We start from the raw sequence: 16080 nt of genomic DNA, 5'->3' as shown, positions 1-16080 counted from the left end.
GAGGAAGAAAGCCAGGTCTTCATCTGGTGCGGGTGCTGGGGCGAGCGTAGCCCAAGGTGGGGCTTCCAGGTCTGCTCGGGAGGTCTCGAGCATCGACCGTAGGGGCTCGGGTTCGGCGGGAGCTTCTGCGATGCTGGCTTGCCCGGCTCCCCTTTCTCAGCGCCCAGATCGACGTCCTGTCGAGCAGCGTCGCTCGGATCCCGAGTAGCGGCGCTCGGATACCGAGCCAGGGAGTAGTCAGGGGGCTCCAAGGTCGCCCCCACCCCCACCGAGCACCGCGAGGCTCAGTCTCCCTAGTCCCCCGGAAGTCGATCCCCGACCAGAGAGGAGGCCTTACCTCCCCTCGTGGGAGGTTTTTGAGGGTGACTCGGCCCTCGACGATCCTGCAGTAGCGCGGCAGGTTTTCCGAGTCGCGCTGCTCCCGGCCGACCAGGTCAGGATCCGGTCCATGAGCTACAACAGCTTCTTGGACGGGATCTATTGCTCCGCGGTCCGGGTAAGTTTACCTTTAAACTCTCGTTTTCATCTTTTAATTTTTAGCCTTGACTCATTCTTCCATTCGTTGTTAACAGCATCTCCACGAGGTCGAGACTCTGATGCATATAGCGTCCGACTATCGGGAGCGGGCCCGAAGATGCCAGCGTGGGCAGGAGGAGGCCGAGAGGAAGCTCTGCCAGGCCGAGGTGAAGCTCGGCGAGGTCGAACTTCTGCTGAAGGAGCCGCTCGCAAAAGTAGAGGCCGGCAAAGGCGAGCTCTGGTCGCTGACCGCGGAGCTTGAGGAAGAGAAGGCCGCGCACGCTCTAGCCAGATCGGAGCTGCGCGGCGCCGAGGCTTGCCTGGCTGAGGCTCGATCTCTGGCCGTCGTCCTCCATAACGAGGCGAGAGCTGCTCAGCTCAAGGTCGAGCAGCTCGAGGCTCGGGAGAAGAAGGCCGAGGAACGAGCCGAACAGGCGGTACAACTCTTCCGGGAATCGGAAGAGTTCCGCGAGCTGATGGAGGAGGAAGCCGTGGACGGACTTATCCGCGGCTTTGAAGATTTCCGAAATCAGTTGAAGCGGCTCTGCCCCGAGTTCGATCTCAATCTGCTTCAGCCGGGAGCGGGGATTGAGGAGGGTGAAGATGGGTGCGAAGGCCTGACTGAGGCCGAGGTTGAAGTGGCCGGGGAGGCCACTTTGGAGACTTCCGCCCAGGGGGCTCCCGAAGGAGCTCCTGATGCCGCTCCTGAAGCTGTCGGCGACATCCCAGCTGATGCCTCCACGACCGTGGCCGGGTCGGCAGAAGAACCTGGGGAGGCTCCAACTGAGAGCGCCGAGGCGGCCGTCACGGACGACCTCGGAGCCACGCCCGCTCCTTAGGGTTTTGTTTTGGCCTTTTTCTGTGTTTTGTTTTGTAGGCAAGGTCGGCCCCCAAAATTGTATGGCCGAACCTCAGTTGTACTCAGCCTTCGGGCTTTTATTAATAAAGAGTTTCTTTTTCCTAAATTTGCACTCGTCTCTTTCTTCTGCATGATAGATAACTTTTTGATTGTTTAACTAAAATTTCCTTCGGCCTCGTTCGGCAAATTCCGCGAACTCGGCCTCGTTCGTAGATTCAGGGTCTGTAGACTTAGGTGCTGATCGTGTTCGCTAAGCTGTCAAGCTTAGGTTCGATAGGGTAGGTTCTGAGATCGGACTTGAGGGAAATTCACCGAGTCCTTGAGCTCGGCTCTTGAGCCCTTCGAGCTTAGATTCGAATCTCGCCGAGCCCTTGAGCTTGGATTCGAATCGTCCAGTCGCCGCTGCAGGCCGGCACTTTGAATAACATCACGACTCCATGTGGTGTTTCGGATTATTTTTTCCAACCCGCCAAGATGGACAAAGCTACATAAGACAAGCTCCACTTGGAGGAAAAAAAAACTTAATTTGTCTTGTCATGACTTCATCGCCTACGTAATTAGATTTGTAGCTGTCACCATTGCAAACTTGGATAGAGATTAAACTGTCCCATTGCTTTAAATCTTTTCCTTGCTTATAGTCCTACATCACGAGCCATCTCCAAGGGCTATGGCTATGCCTCTTCTCGGAAGAAGGTAAATGATTTGAATACTAAACCTCCTCGATTCCACTCTGCCGTGATGCCCTTCACGGCTTCACCTTGCAAAGCCAACCTAGTTAATTCCTCAAAACTCCAATCTCCAAAGGATATCCTTCAATAACTTGATATTGATGTTTCTAGGAAGCGGTTTTTGATTGATTTTGTATTTGCTAAACCGGAAAGGTTATAGCAGTATCCCTCTAATCTATTTAAGTTTATTAATTAACCTTAAATAATTCAACTTTCAACGCACAAGACTCTTTCTCATTGAGAATTTAAAATTTTTAAGTTTCCATACGAGACATTAGTAAGCTTGGTGGTATGCTTTTTTTTATTATTATTTCTATAGTTCTTTGACATTTCAATTGGTTTTTGCTCAGTAGATTGACATCGGACAACTAGCTGCAACTTGTGCTGCTTGCTGAAGTCAACACACTATATTTCTTTCCAAAGGGAATAAGATTATCTGTCAATAGTAAATGATTCGCGTGATAGCCTACGGGGCTGACCATATATCCAAAGAAGAAATCTGACAAAGTAGATCTGCATGCGGCTAAACCGAACACTAGTTATTGAAGGAGCTACACACAGAGTCGAACTACTACTAAACGGATCTTACTAGATCCTCTTGGATTACGTTCAAAGCGTGCAGAAACGACTCAGAGTTTCTCGAGAGTATCCAGCATGATTTGGCGTGGCCGATACATGGCCTCTAGAGGAATAGCCTTGGGCATAGATAGACCCGAGCCTTCTGCCATGTCCACCTCCTCCTTTCCAGTTCTTTCCCACTCAAAGCACTGGATCAAGGCTCCCAATGCTAGGCCAACCACCCTCATTGCAAGGCCTTCACCCGGGCACCTTCTCCTTCCCATCCCAAAGGGGATCATCAACTTCCCTTCCCCTTTCGCACCCTCAAATCTTTCCGGCATGAACCTTGCAGGCTCCTCCCATACCTTGGGGTCCCTGTTAACTGAGTATGCATTGACCAGCAGCATCGTTCCGCGTGAAATATGAAAACCTCCCACGTTGCACTCTTGGGATGATTCATGAGGCAGCATGAGTGGGACTACTGGGTACAACCGAAGAGTTTCGGTTGGAGGAAGGAAGATTGGAGGTAAGGAAGATTGGAGAGATCTGATTCCTCCAGCAGGCGGACATGATTTGCTACTTGAGCGTCAATCTCGTCCCTCACCTTCTTCAACGCTTCTGGATTGTTGAGGAGGAGAGTCATCGCCCACTCATTTGTGTCAGTTGAAGTACCTGTGCCTGCTGCTAATAAACCCTGTTACAGAAAAAATGCTGCATGGATGAGCTTGAGTGATGCTTGGGAATCATGCTAGCTTGGCTTGCAGATTTTTTTTTTTTTTTTCTTTTTTGCATCATTGAATTGAATTTAGGTCTGCAAGTGGCTGCAACAGTAACTATCCACTGTGGTGCAGAGAAATCAGAAAAGCCCCAATGTGGATGTGAGAATTTCTCTCGTTGAAGTGAATGACATTAAACTCTAGGTGGATTACTTGTTTTTGGTGTGAGGGATGCTCTATTTTGGAGCTCATTTTTGGATGTTCAAGGCTAGCTCTTTGGTTAGGTATTGGAGCAACATTACCTATTGATAAATCCCTAATTGCTCATGATGCACGAAGTGGTACTAGAATGACACAGGATCTCAGTATAAAAAAAAAAGAGTCAAAACTAGTTGGTTTGTAGTTTTTTCATTTGAGAAATTTTTTTGGAATAGCTCACTGATAGCACATTTTGTCCCCCAGCAAAAAAATTCTGATCAGATAAAGTTGATATTTAACATTTTGATTGATTTATTCACTATTGAACTGTGTGGTTGATGTAAGATACAGCTGCAAGTTGACGAAGAACTGTTATATCGAGCAGGTTAACATTTTAGTGTGTGATTCATATGTAAAACTCCCATAAAAGAGATGAAGAGTTGATGCACAGCTGTCGTACTTTTTTTTCCTGCACATTAATTGTACAAAGTTTGACAAAGCCTAGACTAATATGATTTCCTTTTTAACGAGAAAAAAATATAAGAAGTTAAACATCACCCATTAACTTTGTTGAACATCATTGCTCATCTTTATGCTATTAGAAATTTCTTCAACAGATCTAGTTATTTTGGATTTTTGGAGTGAGGTTAGAGCATGAGACGAGGTGGACGCCATATCCCCTGTATCTTGAAGAACTATATTATTTCATTTTTTTTTTGGCTACAGTATAAGTTAGTGTGGAATAAAGGCTATAGAGAACCTTTTTTTATCTACTGTTTTGATCTACAAATATATGCTTTAGAGTTTGAACTAAACTGAATACATCAAGGACTTTTGTCATGTTTTTGGTACTTAGAGAAGATTTTTTTTTCTTTTTTTGGCTTGAGTCTTTCCCCTGCTTCAATCTTTTTTATTTTATGTGAGAAGGTAAGGACAAGCCATTTTACACATGGCAGTGTATGTGGATTTTGTTGGACAGTTGGACTAGTTACAGGCTCTTGTTTAAAACAAAGAAGGGAAAATAATTTTTTTTAAAAAAAAAACTCATGCTACTAAGCACTGGAAACCATGACGATGGATGTTTGTATCGACGAAGTTTTGGGAACCCACGAGACTTACTGCAGTGACGCCTAACCGGAGGCGGTACATAAAACACAAATATAGAAAAGAGCAAAAAAATAATCGGCGGCGATTTTGAGGAGAGAGAGGGTTTAATAGCGTTATTTTGAATGGTTCGCTGCCGCAATTCCTGCGGCGATTTGGTGTAATCGGCGGCCGTGGGGGCTTTGGCCCCTTCCAAAAAGGGAATGGGGCTGAAGTCGGCCCCGTATCTCACAGCACCACCAAGCTTGCTCGAGCAAGGTCTAGATATATGCAAGGGCGTGCCACAGGCGTTAAACTAGTAAGAAAGATGTTGATCAAAAAAATATATAGAGTAGCATAGGTCCCAGTGACCTTCAATGACTTACACCATCGTCAAACCATTGTTTGAAGGAGATAAATTTGGATAGGGGTATAGCGCTAAACTATGGTAAAAGATTGTATCGCCGGGTTTAGAATTAAAATGCAGCACTAGACTACTATAAGGGTGTAGTTCTAGGCTACAGTACAACATCTAAGTTATACCTACTTGTAGGATAAATTATAAAGATAAAAATAAAATATGAAGTAATACTATTGGATTGATTGTCGAGGGATTCACATATAATGTATAATTCTTCTATTTATACAAGTACATAATAATTGTTCCTAAAATAAAATAATTACCCACTCCGATGGTTGCTATCTATATTTGGCCTCCATCTTCGATGGTTCTGGAATCTAATGGTGGCTGTCTTTAACATTGCATGCCATTTGGGCTACTATTACCGAGAGCCGTAGGCAGCACAACCACTCCACTTATTTTCTCTATAGTGGTAAGATGAGTGCAATTAATTAGTTCTGCAGGGTAGCTAGTGTTATCCCTCCTCTTACATCATGGATGGTGAAAAGATGGGTATCATTAGTTATTACCACTACAGTAAAATTAGAAAAGGCCGACCCTTTTTTGCCGACGCTAGGAAAAAGCGTCGGCAAAATTTTCTGCCGTGCCAAATTTTGCCCACGCTTTTTAAGAGCGTCGGCATTTTGAAGAATAAACGACCCTTAAAAGCGTCGTCATAGTCGTCTAGCGAAAGCGTTGCTGGGAAGCGTGGGAGCTGGACCTAGGACGACGCTTTTAAGCGTCATTATTGTCCCCGGCCTAAGACGACGCTTATAAGCGTCGAGTAAACACGACGCGTATAAGCGTCGATCAAAGACGACGCTTCTAAGCGTCGTCTAAGGCTAGAAACCCTTAAAACCCAGTGCCCGACTCCGATCGATCCCTCCCTCATTCTGCCCTATTTCTCCTCTCCGGCTTCCGTCTTCCTCCTCTCCGGCACTGCCCTAGCTTCCATCTTCCTCCTCTCTGGCGCTGCCTTTGCCACCCGTCTTCCTCCTCTCCGGTGCCGAGCGTTCGACTCCAACCTCCTCTCCTCCTTCCTCCTCTCCGGCGCCGACCGACCAACCCCGACCTCCACCTGAGGTATTTTTCTCCTCCTCCCTTTTCTCCCTCCTTCTCGTCTCGCTTGTTCTCCTCCTTCTCCGCCTCTTCTTGTTCGTGTGTTCGTGGGTGTTTTTTTTTTTTTACTGATACTCTAGCTTTGCCTCCGCCCGAGGATCTCCTCCTCCTCCCTTCTCTCCGGCGCCGTCCGAGCAGACCTCAAACCTCGATCGAGCGGCAACCCTGATAAGTATGATCGTTGATGCACATTGAACAATTATTATTTTTTATTATTTTGTTGCTATTTGGCTAAGTTAAAAAATTAAGTATCAAATCAGTTCTCCTAAGAGCCTATTTAGATAATCTATCAAGATTTGGACTGAATTTTCTACTGGATTTATAGGCTTGTAAGCCCATTTGAGTACCGTTTTTATCAACCCAACACTCTCCGGCCTGAATCATGTGGGACTTTTTTCCTCCTTGGAGATTAATAGGCCTAGGATCAGTTAACAAATCCAACCCCCCAGCTTCCCCAAGAAACTTTAATCAAAGGAAGGAAACATGAGTATTATGAACCATAGAAATCTTGATCAAGAAGCCCAGTCCCAATTCAGATTCACAGTCATTTGTGCAAATCACTAGATCATGATTCATATTGGAGGGAAAAGAGAAAAGCATAATTAGGGTTTAGATAATACTACCTTGAGATCCAACTGGTTCACCAATTGACCAAACGACCACAGCCACATAAAAACAACATAAATTTGTGTTAGTATGTCAATTAAGTGAGATTCATTTTTTGCAACTTCAGACCAAGCAATGAAGCACAATCCAATGCTTGTAAATTGGTTATGAAACTTTGCTAACACAAAAGGGGGAAGTGGTAACATTCATTTTTTGCAACTTCAGACCAAGCAATGAAGCACAATCCAATGCTTGTAAATTGGTTATGAAACTTTGCTTTTGGAAATGACATAGGTGATGATGATGAGTGGCTGCAATTTGAATTTTGTTATTTCTCTGATGGAGTTTTTTGTTGTATTTGATTGGTCGACAATGTTTGAAGTAGATAAATATGGCAATGCATTGTGTATTAGGATTATGTAATCGTAGTATCTACATTTATAATTTACAAGAAGTTGAAAGTGCACAAGAAAGGGAAACCCTTAACAACTAATGAACTAAACACAAGTGTTCCAATCACACTCATATTTTCAAAGGGAAAGGTGGCAATGCTTATCTCCATTCAGGAGTAGATAGAGGCAAGGAGTGAACTCAAATGGAAACAAAGGACTCTTTAAAATCCTTCATGAGCAATGTACTAAAAAGTGGATTGCAGGAACATAGTAGCCGGGGGGTTTCATGGCGAAGAGCAGATGGCAGGTGCTATAGTGGGCACCATGTACTCAAAATGGGTTGTTGAAACATATCAATATATTTTTATGAAGTATCAAAAATCATTATTTTATATCAACTTCATGCAACAAATAAGGAAAAAAGATCAAGGCCAAAGCAATGAAAATATCAACCACATGTAATGTCTACAATCACATAATATCTATATAATGGCCACTATAGCTGCTGTAGTGGCTGTTTTTAAAACAATGTTCATAAGAATTCCGCATGTAATGTTCATAAGAATTCCGCATGTCTACAATCACACATTGTAAGTTCTTGGACTAATGAGAAAAGATCACATTCAAACTCTTCTCCTAGTTCTCTGTCTTCTCAATATTTTACTGTATTAGAATAGTTTCAGTGCCGTGCCAGTAGATTCAAGGGATGTGCCAGCTACAGTAGATTCAACACATCTTCTTCAAACTTCTTCAATGAACAGGATAAATGAGGATATCAAATCTCTCACTTCGCTTCCGGACCTTGCAAGTAATTCTTTCCTCCTAACTATAATAGAACAGATTCTTTGAGCAGCATCTAAGCTATTATCTTGATGCTATCTTGAGCAGCATCTAAGCTATTATCTTGATGGCATTGATTCCTTTCTGACTTGTAGGAATTTGGAGGTAGTTATTATTACTCTAAGAACCTTCAGGGCATACACTAGTGTTTGCCCACCAACTTTGCTTTCATGGGTGGGAAAACACTTGTTGGAATCTTTTGTCATAGAACAATTTTCCTTCTCGACATTCAAATTCTGATGGGTTATAGAAAGTTGCCGCATACTACAGTGGATATGACTGTTTTGGTCTCAGGACTTCACATCATTACACACATGCCTACAAACTTTGGGCAGTTATCTGATAGGAACTTTCAGTCATGAACGTTTTGATGAGAACTGTTTAGGCAAAATAGATTTCTCACCCCTTATCTTTTTGTAGCTTTATTCATTAGCTTGCTGATTTTGGGGCTGGCCATGTCTCATTTAATTTCTGGTATTGGTGAGATTTTTCACATGCACTTGTATCTTTTATTGTACACTCTCAAATAAGGGAGAGAGGTTAATAATTAAATTGCCATAAGCATTGAGGACTTTGGAATAAAAAACTTTACTTTGTTATCATCAATTTCTTTTGGGAACAGAAAAATTGTTGAATCTGTGGGGTTTGGCATTTAGAATATACCTAAGGGCTCAGTAATTTGATTGTGCTAAAAGCATTGCTTCTATTCACAGTCCTTTCACGATGGCTATTTAGACCCAATTATTAGGAGGATCTTGAATGAGCTTTCTTCTTGTAAGTGGCTTTCTCTCTTCTTACTAGGGGAAAAGGGGGAAGTGGCTATCATAAATCAAATTCCCCACTTTTTTTCCAAGCCTTCTTAACATCCTTTTTCTAGATGCTAACACAAATTGGTAACATTCATTTTTTGCAACTTCAGACCAAGCAATGAAGCACAATCCAATGCTTGTAAATTGGTTATGAAACTTTGCTTTTGCAAGTGAGATACCTAATTATCGATTGCATTGCAGCATGCAGTATGGTGGGGAACTCACTAAACTAAAATAAGAGCAAAAGATGGTGGGGAACTCACTAAACTAAAATAAGAGCAAAAGATGGTGGGGAACTTTATTTAGTATAAATTTATCATTTAACCAAATATTGATTCTTTTTTATGCATACCAGGTAACAATATGCCCCGGGGGAGACGATTTAGAGATGTGGAGTTCCAGCATTCTCAGGTGGGATCTACTTCTGATCAGTCCCTACAGTCCCAGCAGCCATGTGAGCACCAGCAGCACGAGTCAGGATCTCAGCACGAGCCTCCTGCTGATTGCCCGGAGGATGAGCTCCGGATCCAGGGTAATTCGATTTAAAGTTCATATTTTATGTTCATATTTGTCTTCAACTTTTTAAGACATATTTTATTTAATTTTAATAGATGGACAGGGGACGGTGAGGACGAGACGGGGACCCACTCAAGCAAAGGATGTGTGGAAGCTTCCTCCGGGTGAGAAGATCATCATCCGATGCAACGAATTGGGGCAGCCCATCAATAGAGCTGGAAGTCTTCTATCAAGCTTTTTAGGATCGGTTGCACGCAAGGGTCAGCTGTGTCCGCTCAACTATACGAAGTGGAATGACATGCTTCCTTCGTATAAGGTTGAGCTTCTTAAACTTATAGAGGTAATGAATTGAATTTATTCTTTTTAATTCGACACCTTCTGTATGTTAATTTGCTTTGTACCATAATTTTATTTTAGAGGTTTAATATTATTATAACATTCTGTACCTTGTTGTAGGGTAAGTTTGTACTCCCTCCAGAGAGCCATGATTGGGTGCTAAAGTCCCTCAACCGCAAATGGAAAGAATATAAAGCAAAATTGAAGACGGACTTCAAGCGCGGGGGTATGACAGAGGAGGAGGTTGCTCGTGTGACTCCTCCTGATGTATATCCTCAGTAGTGGAGGGAGCTTGTTCACTACTGGTTTTCTGAAAGAGGACAGGTCATGTATATTGTTTCAATATCTTCTATTATCTTTATTACTAATATAGATTGCAAATATATACATTGAATCATATTATACTGTGTGCTTTTATTTTGGCAGACATATTCTAATATTGGTAGAGCTGCACGAGCATCTCAAGCAGTTCCTCATACTTCAGGCTCGAAGAGTTATAGTCGAGCCATTCCTCCGCTCGCCGAGCTCCTCGCTATAAGGCGAATCGAATCCATTTATCACAATCATGCTCGTCAAACCTTATGTCGTTACAACTTCGTCTGGCGGAACCACTTGCGCTTATTGCGGGAGATCCAGGAAGCTACCTAAATGGAGAGCCCACGCCTGCAGGGTGGTTGGTTCGCCTCGTTAGGGAAGAAAGATGCGCATGAAGAAGCGGCTCTTTGATAAAGCAGATGCTTAGTCCTGACTTGCCCTTATTACGAAAGCGAAAGCCTACGCTAGCTTAAGATAGGTCTGCGCTTCTTGCTTTAGTGGATAGAGAAAGCGCTTCGCCATAAGGAAAGGAAAGAAATGGACTAATTATAGTAACGTTAGGAGAACACCCCTGCTCATCTAATTTTGCATTTCATTTTGTTAGTTATGGAAGGAAAGAGGGGAGTTGGCCAATACGTACAGGAAATCTTTTATTCAATCTTATTGCAAGGCGTAGAAATGAATTCGTAAGTTCTTTTGAAACTATTTGAAACTCTACTAACATATAGCACGTATCATGATATATAGTTTGCCAATATACTTTCCGTATGTGTAGATAGTAGAGCATGGAAGAGAGCCTGGTGAGGTAGAGTTTTATAAGATGACCCACACTCATCGAGATGGCAGCTTTGTCCGAGACGAGTCGAGAGATATAGTTGTATGTATTCATTTTTTATTTGATCATAATTTTTTTATTAATTTTACTTCTTTTAAATTATTAATGTGACTGTTTATTTTTTTGAGAGAGATATAGAAAAGAGCTACAAATCTTATTTCAGAGCGCGTCGGAGAGTCATCATCATCTGACGCGGCCAGTCGCGTCGAGGCTCAGGTCTATGCCGAATTGATGGGCCCAGAACGTTATGGTCGCGTGAGGGGTTACGGTGTCGGAGTTACCCCCACTCAGCTGTCTGCAGTGAGCCGATATACCCAAGATGCCAGACAAGGTACTAGCACTGCAGAGGTTTGTAGTTTGAAGACAGAGATGGCACAGATAAAGCAGTCATATGAGACAAGGATAGAGGAGATGAGGCAGAGTCATATGACTGATATGGCGGAGTTGAAGCAGAGTTAAGAGTTGAAGATACAATCTTTGCAGGATCAGCTTGACCATATTTTATCTTTTTTGCAGAGATTTGCTCCTCCGGTACATAACTAAATATATTTGAATATTTTATATAATTATAATGTATTCTTGTATGAGCGTGATGACTTTCGTATTTTTAGTTTCTAAAGTATTTTTTTTTCTTGTAGGTTGCTGATACTTCATCTATTCGTAGAGATGATGATGCCGTCGACTCTTGATACATCGTAGATTGTGTACTTAGGAATTTGAGATGGATGTTTTTAGAATATTTTTGAAGTATAATGTAATCAAATATAACAATATGAATATTTTGAATGAAAAGTTCTTGTTTGTGATGTGTATTTTATTATCTATGTGATTTAGTGTATGTGTTTTGTTAGGAATTAATGTATACAGAGTATTAAAAATTGCTTTTATAAAAAAATTTTTTAACAAAAATGCTATTGCCGACGCTATATAGCGTCGGAAATACCAAGCAATGTTGAACGCCTTTAACGACGCTTTATAGCGTCGGTCAGGGAGCATGAGCCGGCGCTTTTAAGCGTCGGCATAGTCCAATAGAAACATCCGTGTGAAGCGTCGGTCGAAGTACGCCGACGCTTTTAAGCATCGGGTATCTCGAAACGGAACGACGCTTAAAAGCGTCGGCATAGAGCGACGACGGTTTTTTGACGCGTCGGCCTAAACCGGACCCACGCCCACCTGCCCGACGTCGGACCCACGCTTTGGGGAGCGTGGGTGGGAAATTCTCCGACGCTTAAAAGCGTCGGTATAGACGAAACATAGCGCCGGGAGATATCAATTCTTTTGTAGTGTACGGATGCTTGTCCGTGCTACATAGGCTAGTAATTGCCATGCAAGACAGATAGTTCGACCACTTCTTCCTTGCATGGTAGTGGTACCTAATAGCCAACCACCATCCTTAGACATCGTTCTCCTAAGGCCTCGTCCTAGGCCAACAACTCTCCCTTTTCAGTTTATGTCACACGGCTTGCATCCTTGGTATTTTTGTCAGCACTTCTAGTGATTTGGCCAGAATTCTTGGCATTTCAGCATGCACTCTCCTTGGTATTTCAGTCAGAATCCTTGGTGTTTCAATCAAAAATATTGATATTTCAACTACAAACCATAATATTTAGCAAGAAACCATATTGTTTTAGCCAGTTTACTTGGTATTTCGGCTTGAAGCTTGGTATTTTACCCAAAAACCTTGATATGTCGGTCTGCAACCTTCTTGGTGTATCGGTCAAAATTCTCGGTATGTATATCTCGGTGTTTTGACCTGATTCATTGGAGTTTTGGCCTGAAAACTTGGTATTTCATCTAGAAATATTGATGTTTCGGCATGAAACCTACTTGGTATATCGCTCAAAAACCTTGGTATTATGGCTAGAAATTATAGTGTTTGGGCCTGAAACTTTGGAATTTCGACATGAAACCTTAGTGTTTCGACCTAGTTTGATACTTGGTAGGAAGCAACTTGACTTGGTGGCCAAGAACTTCAACTAATTAGCCAAGTGCTTCGTCCCATAATGTTCAGTTTGCACCTGGGTACTTGAAAGTTGATATCTTTTTAAAATCTTCGATTCGGTTTGCCCAAATTTTTCTTTCACATACTTGCTAGTGCTTGATACATACTGAATGACCTTTTTAGATCTACTGTGGACTGGTCCTTAAGTCATAGATATTAGTTTGGATGTGGTGTAAATAGCCACGAAACATCCCAAAAGTAGCCAAGAAGAAATCTTATTAGGATAAGTTTGAAAAATGGACTTACTCTGATACTTCTTATGAGGGCCAACTTTTTAACCTGGCCCTATTGCCAAGCAAGGCCTAAAGGCCTGCTTTACCTTTCCAAATAGGGTAGAGGCCACCAAGGTGGTAGCCTAGTAGTACTGGGCGGGGATTCTAACCTCATGGTCCCAAGTTCGAGTCGCTGCGGCGACGATTAAAATGTGGCTTCGGCCACTGCTTGGACATGAGATATAGGCCGCTCTTGGATCGCTAGTAGCCGGGGTGGTGCCAGGTGTAACGTACTCACACTTGGAACTCGAGCTAGAGCCCAGAGGAGTCGCTGAGCCGGGTTCATGGGTGGGGAAGGCATGAGTAAAACCGGTCGGGGTGCCTAAAGCACGGCCATTTCTGCCCGCATCGAATATTCTCCTGACGGGGCGGGGGCCCAGTGGGGGCTGCTACGCGGGGGTGGGCTTGTCCCTTCCTCCCCTCTACCCCTTTTCTTTAGCAAAAAAAAATAAAAATAAAAATAAAAATAGGGTAGAGCCTTACTGAAACACAGATGAAGGAGGAAGAATCCTCCACCTCCTTAGACTTTACCAGAGGTGAGGAAACCCTAGCCTCCACTCAATTTATGAGACCCCAAACACAGTTCTTCCCCATCACCGAACCACCACCAGAAATCATTCCTAATATCCCCCTTCTCCTCTCAAAATCCATTTATTGTGCTAGTCGAAGATCACAGTCGTGCCCTCGCCGGAACATTAGGTAAGTCCTCCTAACCTCTTTTCCTTTTTTATTCTTGTATAAAGCCCTCATCGTCGACTGAGATTTCACCAGAATAATCTTAATACAAACATCCCCATTTTAACCCCGCTTTCAGGTTTGATTATCAGGCTATTCTTCCTTTTTTTGGCCATCTCTATTGCTGGCTCTTGTCGGTGGAGTTCTCAGCCGATTGCCCATGTCAATGCCTCCATCCTAGTTCTTGACGGACACATTTAGATTTGATCATCCTCGGTCTCTATTGAGCTACTTGTACCCAGTCTGACGTTTGCACAGATGACATTATCCCGATCGACGGCTGTCAGGCATCGCCCCTTTGCTAGACTATCCTTGATCTACCCATATTCGAGCCTGAATCCACATGCTTGTTGTACCCCAAGTTGGGTTATTCCGCCCTATTTGGGCTCTTTAGAATTTTCTATTTTGTTGGATTTTTAAGATTGTAATAATAAAAATAATTAAATTTGAATAGGTGAAGCTGACCCTTCTAACTGACGCGGGGTCTTGAAACGAGAGGAGGTAATCAACTTAACACTTCATAGTGTATTTTCTAAGAGTTTTTAGAAAATTATAGTTTATATTATTTGGTAAAATATTTTTTGACCTTTTGTTTTGCTCTTTGATATTAAATGGTCAACCATTTTATATTTTGTATTTCAAATAAAATAAGAATAATATATACATTTTTATGTTCTTGAAAAGGAATTATTTTGATCACACTGCTTATTCCCAAAATTTGTTGGGCAACTTGTGAAAATATTTTTATATTCATATTTTCAGCAAAGCTATCTGTGCCAATGGAAATTATACATTGGTTCTCTCAACTTATAAACTAAGAAACTAGTTTCGACACTGCACCACTGGTAATTAGAATAGGAGTTATTAGGCGTTCGTTATTTGTTAACTGTTATCTATTATCCGTTGTTCGATCCATGCTATTGGGTTACGTAGCGATAGCCAAATATTGGATTTAGTATGAATTTCTGTAAAGTACACTTTTGAAAAGAAAACTAATATTATTTCTAAAATTAAATAAAAATAAAATTTTACTTGGTCAATGATAAGTTATAAATTGTATTTGATTTAGAATTTGTTGACATGCTTTGACCCACTTTGAAGTGTTTTGTTTCCTACTGGCATTCTTTCCTTCCTATTTTCAGATTCTGATCTATGGTTGGTTGTGGGACTTGGAGGACCGCTCTAGGTTGCTTGGAGTATGTAGTAGATCTTAGCTATCTTGGTCATTTGTGTTATTTGGTTTTCTTATTTATTTTGCTTTGATTTAGAGTCTTTTATCTAGAATAAATATTAGTAATATTTTGGAACTTTGTGACTCAGACTATCTTGGGTTATTTGTTGATGATGACGACTTATAGAATTTTTATGACGTTAATTTTTGAGGATTAAGCTTGTCTTATTATTGATTTAAAATTTATTATAAAATAATTAAATTTGTTGTTTAGATAGTCTTGCATGTCTGTGTTGTTCATCTTGTAGGCATGTGGCATCTGTTATACTTTTATTTTGGTCCACGAGACTTTTGTTGTACCAAATTGATAGAATAGAATAATCCCACAAAAGGAAAAATTTATTCACTCCAACTATGGTTCGGCCCCCTCCACTCTCTAATAAGCACATCAAGAATTGGTAAGGCAATTTTATTCTTCACATAAAATCCAAATCATCCCAAAAATCGATGCCATGGATTAGACCCTCCAAAAGTTAGCCCCTCTATCTAAAACAATCCAAAAGTTTAGAAGGATATTCTCGTGCTAGTTCGGTTTGGCGATTGATGTTGTGAATCCTCGAAGTAGACCATTCTCCCTCCTATGGCCTAAGGATAAGTGACCACCATCAGTGCATTATCTTTCACTTGCACCTTAAAAATATTAGTTGAAAGAATTTTGTTCATGTTTTTATCCATTTTAACCTGATAAAGCCATTGGATCCATTCCACCAAATAGTTTCAATGCCGCCAAAAAGAAATAAATACCAAAAAAAGTGGCTTTCAACTTCTTTCAAGTCCCAAATATTTCTCTCCGCAATATCATATGTCAAAAATAGTTGTTTGACTGAATATGACTGAATAATAAACTTCAAATTTATTCACCAACCGAAAGGAACCTTACTTTCATTTATCAGCTCAATTGCGAATGGAAGATGATCGAAGCAATATACAATTATACATGTGATTGAAGCTTGTGGAAAGATAATTCATGGTGGTCTGGGATCTCATCTACAATATTATTCATCATTATAAGAA

General features: G+C 41.8%; 1 pseudogene; it reads right to left on the bottom strand.

The window, feature by feature from the left end:
- Positions 1 to 2513: 2513 nt before the first annotated feature.
- Positions 2514 to 3479, bottom strand: LOC103700914 (cytochrome P450 81Q32 pseudogene; annotated as a pseudogene).
- Positions 3480 to 16080: the final 12601 nt, after the last annotated feature.

This window comes from Phoenix dactylifera, chromosome 1 (assembly GCF_051530095.1).
Source record: "Phoenix dactylifera cultivar Ajwa chromosome 1, Ajwa_hap1_PhDact_Kaust_v1.1, whole genome shotgun sequence".
Lineage (NCBI taxonomy): Eukaryota > Viridiplantae > Streptophyta > Magnoliopsida > Arecales > Arecaceae > Phoenix > Phoenix dactylifera.
This window is presented reverse-complemented; position numbering and strand designations above follow the sequence as displayed.